General features: G+C 48.6%; 1 non-coding gene across 1 annotated transcript; it reads right to left on the bottom strand.

The window, feature by feature from the left end:
- Nucleotides 1-6,068: 6,068 nt before the first annotated feature.
- trnak-uuu (transfer RNA lysine (anticodon UUU)) lies at nt 6,069-6,160 on the bottom strand. The gene is given in 2 exon segments: nt 6,069-6,104; nt 6,124-6,160. It is a non-coding gene; the product is annotated as a tRNA-Lys (tRNA).
- Between the last annotated feature and the right edge of the window lie 2,661 nt (nt 6,161-8,821).

The following is an 8,821-nucleotide window of genomic DNA, read 5'->3' as shown; positions in this document are numbered from 1 at the left end:
AGCGGAAAATGGCTTGGTGACTGCCACAGCGCTGGAGTGGGGTATGGGCCAGACCTGCGCCACGTACAACAACAACGTGAGTGCCTCACACCTGATGACCAGGTTCTTACCCATAATGGAGAGAGTTGCTGCCCCCACATTCTCAGCTTGTGTTGTACCCTGGCTACTCGCTCCTTCCAGGTTTTGGGGCATGCCCTGGCCCTTCCGAACCATATCCCCAGCACCTTCAGGTAGTCTGGCCTAACGGTGAAGGGGATAAAGGATCGGTCAGCCCAGTTCCCAAAGAACGTGGCCTCGCTCTTGCTGTGGTTAACTTTGGCTCCCGAGGCCAGTTCGAACTGGTCGCAGATGCTCATCAGTCTGCGCACGGACAGCGAATCTGAGCAGAAGACGGCGACGTCATCCATGTACAGGGAGGTTTTCACCTGAGTGCATCCACTGCCTGGGATAGTCACCCCTCTTATGCTCGCATCCATCCTAATAGACTCAGCAAAGGGTTCAATACAGCAAACAAACAAGACCGGGGAGAGAGGACAGCCCTGTCTGACTCCAGATTGGATCGGGAAACTTTCCAATTCCCACCCATTGATTGAAACTGCGCTACTGATGTTTGTGGAGAGCAGTTTGATCCAATTGCAGATTCCCTCCCCAAACCCCATTTTGGAAAGCACGTCCATCATGTATGTGTGCAATATCCTGTCAAAAGCCTTCTCCTGGTCCAGGCTGATGAGGCAGGTGTCCACCCTCCTGTCCCGTACATAGGCGATCGTATCCCTGAGTAGCACGATACTATCAGAGATCTTCCTGCCTGGTACAGTACAGGTCTGATCAGGGTGGATCACCAACTCCAGAGCAGACTTGAATCGACTGGCTATGACTTTGTACAGAATCTTGTAGTCAACATTAAGCAGTGAGATGGGCCGCCAATTTCTCATTTCTGCCCTCTTCCCCTTCCGCTTGTAGATGAGGGTGATGATGTCTTTCCTCATGGAGTCTGACATGCTGCGGGCCAGGAGCATACTCTCGTATACTTCCAGCAGGTCCGGGCTGACCCAGTCCCACAGGGCCGAATACAACTCAACCGGTAAGCCGTCGCTTCTGGGAGTTTTACTTGTCTCGAAGGATCCGACGGCCTTTGTCAGCTCGTCCAGAGTTTGCGGCTTGTCTAGTCTCTCCCTCCTGCTGTTATCTAAGACCTCTGTGATAGATGACAGGAAGGACTGGGAGGCTCTGCTGTCTGTGGGCTTCGCGTCATACAGCCCAGCATAAAAGGATTTGCTGATCCTTAGTATCTCGTACTGCGACGCCGTCACCGAGCCATCTTCTTCCTTCAGGCTGCTGATCACAGAGCTCTCTCTGTGTACCTTTTGGAAGAAGTAACACGGGCACATCTCATCCTGCTCAATGGAGCGGACTCTGGACCCGAAGATGATCTTGGAGGCCTCCTTGGCAAAGAGCGAGGCCTGCTGGCTCTTCACCTCTTGGAGGTCCTCCTTGACCTCGCCCCCCATTGACTGCAGCCGGAGCAGATTTTGCATACTTTTCTGGAGTCGGGACATTTTCCTCTCTCTCTCTCTCACCCTCTGAACACCTTTGTGGATGAAGAACCTCTTGCTGTTCTCCTTGATCGCTTCCCACCAGTGAACTGGAGACTCAGGAGGGGTTTCACGGTCCTCCAACCTTTGTAATCCCTTTTGAGTTCCTCAACGTTCTCTGGGGTTAACAGTGTAGCATTGAGCTTCCACGTCCCTCTGCCAACCCACTGGTCATCCTGTAAGTGAAAGTCAGCCAGTAAGAGGCAATGCTTGGAGAAGAACACCGGCTTGACGTCGGTGGATCCGACCATGACAGTGCGGGACACAAACAGGAAGTCAATGCTGGAACGGGCAGACCGGTCCGATCTTGACCAGGTGTATCTGTGCTGCGCTCCGTCTGTAGGTTTGCTGAAGACGTCGTGCAGTTTGGCATCTTTAACTGTTTCTATTAGGAATCTGGACGTAGCGTCCAGTTTGCTGTCGTCTCTGCCGGATCGTCCAGCTGCATCAATGCTGCAGTTGAAGTCACCGCCTAGGATGACCGGCCTGGATGTCGCCAGCAGTAGTGGGCGCTGCTGGAAGACGGTCAGCTGCTCGTTGCATTGTACCGGGGCGTACACGTTGATCAACCGGAGCGGAGCGTTGTTGTTGATTACATCTGCTACGAGGAGGCGGCCGCCCACCACCTCCTTAACTTCGGAGATGGTGAAGTTACCTCCCCGCAGCAGAATACCCAGGCTGGAGGAACGGCAGTCATTACCACCCGACCAGATCGATGGCCCGTGGGACCACCATCGCGACCACTGCCTGTAGGTGCTGAGGTGTGGTATTCCACACTCGTGCAGAAACAGTCGGTCGGCTTTGACCTTGGCAAGGTAATCCAAGGTTGAAACACATCGCGCAGTGGATTTAATGCTGTGCATGTTACTGGAAGCAATTCTTATACCCATTTTTTAAAAGTTGGTTGTTGCTTCCCATACCATTTATCCTAGCTAGTCCCAGTCCTTCGGGATGTTCCTGCATACCCATAGTGTACGCAAGCTGTTTCACATTTGTTCCGCTGGGGTGACAACGGGGGGGGGGGGGGGCGGTCTTGTAGGTAGCAAGTATTGGTTTGTTCTCTGCTGTTCCCCTTTGTTCCTCCTCGAAAACATCACTGCTCCCGGCTTCCCGGAGCTGAGGTGCGCCAGCCGTGTCTTTGCTCCCGGTATCCCGGAGCTGAGGTGCGCCAGACGTGTCTTTGCTCCCGGTGTCCCGGTGCTGGGATGCGCTGGCCATGTCGTTAGGTTTGGCGCTTTGGTGTTGGGGCTCGCCAGGCCCATCACAGCCTCCTGTGTCCGGGGGCTGGGGGGCTTTATCTTCCAGCTCCTTGGAGTTCTGCCGCTTCCTTTGAAGGGGCCGTCGTTCCAGCACTTCCTCATCCAGTGAAGAGGAGCTGTTGTAGTCTGTCTCAGATGGTAGTCTCCTCTTGCCACTGGTTTGGGTGGTGGCCTATTCCGCTTTTGGAGGTCTTTTCTTTGTGGTTTTCCTTTGTACCACTTGCCACTGACCGGTTTGTCCATGTGCTGCCTCCTGCTCCATTGATTCTGTCTGTGGAGGAGGGGTTTACGGGTGCAAGGTAGGTGCTGGGTCGCTGGTTTCAGCTGCCTCCCCTTTCTTCTCCTTCTCAGGTAGAAGTTCCTCAATGTAGAGAAGGTTGCTTGTCTCCTTTCCAGCACCGGACGCCTTCGTTGAATCTTCTCCCGGCCTTTCCTTGGACCTTGCCGCCTGAGCATAACTGAGGCAGCGTTTGGGGCAGGTTTTGTAGAGATGGCCTGCCGCACCGCACAAATTGCAACACTTAGTCTGCTTACAGTCCTTGGTCTGATGGCCTTCCTCCTTGCAGTTCTTACAAACAACCGTGCTGCAGTTAGCTGCCACGTGACCAGATTTGCCACAGGTGCAGCAAAATCTGGGCTGCCCAGCGTAGACCAAGAAGCCTCGACTTCCCCCGATAGCGACGCTGGAGGGAGGATGGATGATGGCTTCACTGGCATCGACCTTCAAGGTCACCTTGACCTGCCGCTTGCTGGTCCAAATCCCAAAGGGGTCCTTGACATCAGTGCTGCTGCCGGCCACCTCGACGTACCTGGCGAGAAAGGTGAGTACATCCACCACCGGAACATGGGGGTTGTAGAGGTGAATCGTCACCACCCGGTCACGTTGTGAAGAGTGCCTCCACTGTGAGGATCGACAACGGCGCCCGGTCCCCTTTCTCCTTGAATGCCTTCAGGAACTTGATGCATCCCGCCACATTCTTGAACGTCACGTCGAAATACCCACTGCTGGGGAAATCCTGCAGGCAGAAGATGTCCGAAGCTTGAAATCCACAGCAATCGATGAGAATTTTCTTGATGAAGTAGGTGCGATCGACCAGTGCATCTCCTTCCTTGTCCTTCACCACCACCCGAACGGTGTTCCGCACTCCCTGGCCTCAAGCGCAAAGATTGGTTATAGCCATTTTACTCAAAACCTACCCAGGATCAAAAGCCACTGATCATGGTTTCTTCTCTTCCAAATAAGCACTGATAAGAACAGATACTACACTTGATCTTAGCCAAAAGGCCCTTATTTATGTTTAAAATACTAGTCTGGGACCCACTCTTCTCTCCCTCAAACTGAATGTAAAATTCAATCATATTATGATTGCTACTACCTAGAGGCACCTTAACTATGAGATCATTAATTAACCCTATCTCGTTGCACAATGCCAGGTCTAGTATAGCCTGCTCTCTGGTTGGCTCCAGAATGTATTGTTCCAAGAAATTATCCCAAAAACATTCTATGTACTCCTCATCTAGGCTACCTCTGCCCATCTGAATTTTCCAGTCTATATGTCGATTAAAACCCCCCATAATTATCACTGTACCTTTCTGAAAAGCTGCCATTATTTCTTCCTTTCTACCCCATCCGACAGTGTGGTTAATGTTAGGTGGCCTGTACACCGCTCCCACAAGTGACTTCTTGCCTTTATGATTTCTCATCTCTGCCCAAACTGCTTCGACATCGTGATCTCCAGAACTCAGGTCATCCCTCTCTATTGCGCTAATACCATCATTAATTAACAGAGCTACGCCGCCACCTTTTCCTTGCTTCCTGTCCTTCCAAAATGCCATGTAACCTCCAATATTCACATCCCAATCTATGTCGCCCTGCAGCCATGTCTCTGTAATGACTATCAGATAGTACTTATTTATTCTATTTGTGCTGTCAGTTCATTTGTTTTGTTTTGAATGCTCCATGCATTCAGATACAGAGCATTTAGTTTTGTCCTTTTATTATTTTTGTCACCTCTCGCCTTATTTGTTGATTTACTCTTTGATTTGTACATTCTGTCCCTTCCTGTCACAGTCTCTTTATCATTTCCCATATTTATACCGTTCTCTCTTGCCTTGTCTCTACTCCTTGATTCACCATATCTTCCCAAATTTGATTCCTTGCCCCCACTATTCAGTTTAAAACTGTCTCTACTTCCCTAGTTATGTGGTTCGCTAGAACACCGGTCCCAGCACGGTTCAGGTGCAGACCGTCCCAACGGGACAGCCACCTCTTTCCCCAGTACTGGTGCCAATGCCCCACGAACCAGAACCCACAACTACCACACCAGTCTTTGAGCTGTGCATAAATTTCTCTAATCTTATTTGTCCTCTGCCAATTTGCACATGGCTCAGGTAATAATCCAGAGATGATTACCTTTGAGGTTCTGCTTCTTAATTTGCTGCCTAGTTCCTCATACTGACTTTGCAGAACCTCTATCCTTGTCCTGCCTATGTCGTTGGTACCGACATGGACCACGATGACTGGATCCTCCCCCTCCCATTGTATGTTTCACTCCAGCCCTGAGCAGATGTCCTTAATCCTAACACCGGCAGGCAACACAGCCGTCTGGATGCTTGCTCTTTGCTGCAGAGAACAGAATCAATCCACCTTACTATACTGTCCCCTACTACCACTACATTCCTTTTTTCTCCCTCTTTGAGCCGCAAACACTTACTGCAGCCGTGTTTGCCCTGGATCACACTGGCATCCAGGAACTCCCACATGCTGCAGCTGTGACACATCACCTGTCCTGTCATCCTTAACGTGTTTCAATTAACTACTTAAATATTTGATTCAATTATTTATTTTACTGTCTATTTTATTAAGCTTACTACTAGTTTGTTTACTATTTTAAACGTTAGGACTAAAATGGATCTTAATCACTTACCAGATACTCATCAAACAGGTAGCTTCTTCCAAACCAATCAACTACCTGCCTGCCTGTGATGTCACAGCTTACCAGATCCTCACCAAACAGCTCCTTCCACTGCACCGAAGCAAGAACCAAATCCTGCAAACTCACCCCAGCAGCTCTCTGTTTCCCTGCTCTCACTCTCCATTGTGATGTCACTCTTGCTGTGCTTCTCTCTCTCTTGCTCTGTCTCAGAGTCTGTGCTTTTGACGCATTTCTGAACTCTCTGTTCCGTCGTGTTCCTCTGTCTCTGGTCCAAAATCTGACTCTGGTGGGATTTGAACCCACAACCTTTGAATATTTTTTTAAATCATTATTTAAAAGTCCAACACGCTATCCATTGCACCACAGAGGCATACATGTGATGAAAGACATCACCAAGGCCTTTGATCTTGTTAGCAGAGACGGATTCTTCAAACTGCGATGGAACATTGCCTGCCCTCCTGAACACTTGGGCGTCATTTCTTCTTTCCACGAGAACATGCACAGTTCCATCAGTTACAATGGAGCAACATCAGACACTTTCAAGATCAGCAGTGGGGTAAAGCAGGGCTGCGCGCTGGTGCCAACTCTCTTAGGAACAGAGGAACATCGGAGGAGGCCATTCAGCCCGTTGAGCCTGCTCTACCATTCAATTAGATCATGGCTGATTATCTACCTCAATGCCCCTTTCCCCTGCTATCCCCATATCCCTTGATGTCATGAGTATCAAGATTTCTATCAATTTCTGTCTTGAACATGCTCAATGATTGAACTGCCACAGCTCTCTGGGGTACAGAACTCCAATGACTCACCACCGTCTGAGTGTAGAAATTCAACCCTATCTCAGTTTTAAATGGCCTACTCCTTATTCTGAGTCTATGTCCCCTGGTCTTAGACTCACCAACCAGGGCAAACATCCTGTCGACACCCACACTATCACGCCCTGTAAGAATTTTGTCAGTTTCAATGAGATCACCTCTCATTCTTCGAAAGTTTAAGGAATACAGGCCCAGTTTCCTCATGAGGCAATCCCACCATCCCAGGGATTAGTCTGGTGACCCTCTGTTTCACTCCCTCTATGGCAAGTATATCCTTCCTGAGATGAGGAAACCAAACTATTCACAATACTCCAGCGCGGTTTCACCAAGGCTCTATACAATTGCAACAAGACATCTTTACTCCTGTACTCATGACCCCTCGTGTGAAAGCCAACATACTATTTGCCTTCCTAATTGATTGCTGCACCTGCACAAGAGCTTTTAGTGTCTCAGGAACAAGGACACCCAGGTCCCTTTGGACATCAACACTTCCCGACCTCTTACCATTTAAGAAATACTCTGTCTTTCTGTTTATTCTACCAAAGTGGATAACTTCACACTTATTCACATTATATTCCATGTTCTTGCCCATTCACTGAGCTGCTCCAGGTCCCCTGGAAGCCTCTCTACATCCTCCTCACAACTCACACTTCACCGAGCTTTGTGTCATCTGCAAACTTGGAAATATTACATTTAATCCCCACATCCAAATCATTTATTTCGGTTGTTAACAGCTGTGGCTCCAACACTGATCCTTGCAGTACCCCAATAGTAACAGCCTGCCATCCTGAGAAGGACCCGTTATTCCTGCTCTCTGTTTTCGGTCTGTTAACCAATTCTCAATCCATACCAGTATATTATCCCCAATCCTACATGCTCTAACTTTGTTTACTGACCTCCTGTGTGGGACCTTACCAAAGGAAAATGCAAATACCACACATCCACAGGTTCTCCTTTATCTGTTCCACAGGTAACATCCTCAAAAAACTCAACAGTTTTTTCAAACCTGTTTTTCTTTTCATAAATCTATGTTGACTCTGCCCAATCAAATCATTATTTTCTAACTGTCTACTTATCACATCCTTTATAATTGGCGTATTCTTCTCCATGCTGCTATTGTACGCTTTCTGTACTCAGATGGGCGAGTGCACCTGCACATCAGAGCTGACGACAAGCTGTTCAACTTGGCAAGACTGTGCGCCAAGACCAAAGTGGGTAAATTCCTAGTCTGTGAGTTGCTGTTTGCTGATGACGCTGTGCTGACATCCCATAATGAAGTTCACTTACAGCAGCTTGTATATCGGTTTTCCCTGGCCTGCAAGGAGTTTGGACTGACGATCAGCCTCAGGAAGATGAAAATTATGCGCCAGGATGTCGAGACTTCACCTTCCATCAACATCGACAACATCACTTTGGAGGTTGTCAACAGCTTCACATACCTTGGATCAACAATCACCAGCAATCTGTCCCTAGATACTGAAATCAGCACCAGGATTTCCAATGCTGCAGCTGTCATGTCAAAGTTGAGAATACAAGTGCAAACCGACAGCAAACTGACCATAAATACAAAGCTCTACGTGTACTCGGCTTGTGTTCTCAGCACCCTCCTTTATCGCAGAGAAGCATCAACAACTTATGCAAGCCAAGAAAAGCAGCTGAACAGCTTCCACCTCCACTGCCTCAGATGGATATTGGGCATCTCCTGGCAGGACAGAGTGCCGAATGCGGAAGTACACCAGCGTGCAGGGATCCGCAGCATGTTTGCCCTCTTGAGTCAGTGGTGGCTCTGTTGACTGGGTCAAATGAATGACGGTCACATTGCCAAATACATGCTCTATGGTGAGCTTGCTGTCAGCACGAGACCAACAGGTCAGGGAAAAAAATCAAGTCATTTGGAGAGGTTTGAGTTAATTAAGGAGAGTGGGCATGGATTTATAAGTGGAAGTTCATGCTTGACAAATCTAACTGCATTTTGTGATAAACTATCTGAGAAAGTTGATGAATGGAATGCAGTGGGTGTTGTTTATTTTATAAAGTACCACTTGCAAACTCCACACAAGCAGTACTCAGAACTAAACCTGGGTCATTGGAGTTGTGAGATTGCAGTGCTCACCACTGCACCACCTTTTGAATGTGGATAGAATAAAAAGTGAGATTGGATGGACAGAAGCAGTCTGAAAAGATGGCTCAAACAAAAGGTGAAAACCCTGAAATGT

Source organism: Heterodontus francisci, unplaced genomic scaffold (assembly GCF_036365525.1).
Source record: "Heterodontus francisci isolate sHetFra1 unplaced genomic scaffold, sHetFra1.hap1 HAP1_SCAFFOLD_43, whole genome shotgun sequence".
NCBI lineage: Eukaryota > Metazoa > Chordata > Chondrichthyes > Heterodontiformes > Heterodontidae > Heterodontus > Heterodontus francisci.
This window is presented reverse-complemented; position numbering and strand designations above follow the sequence as displayed.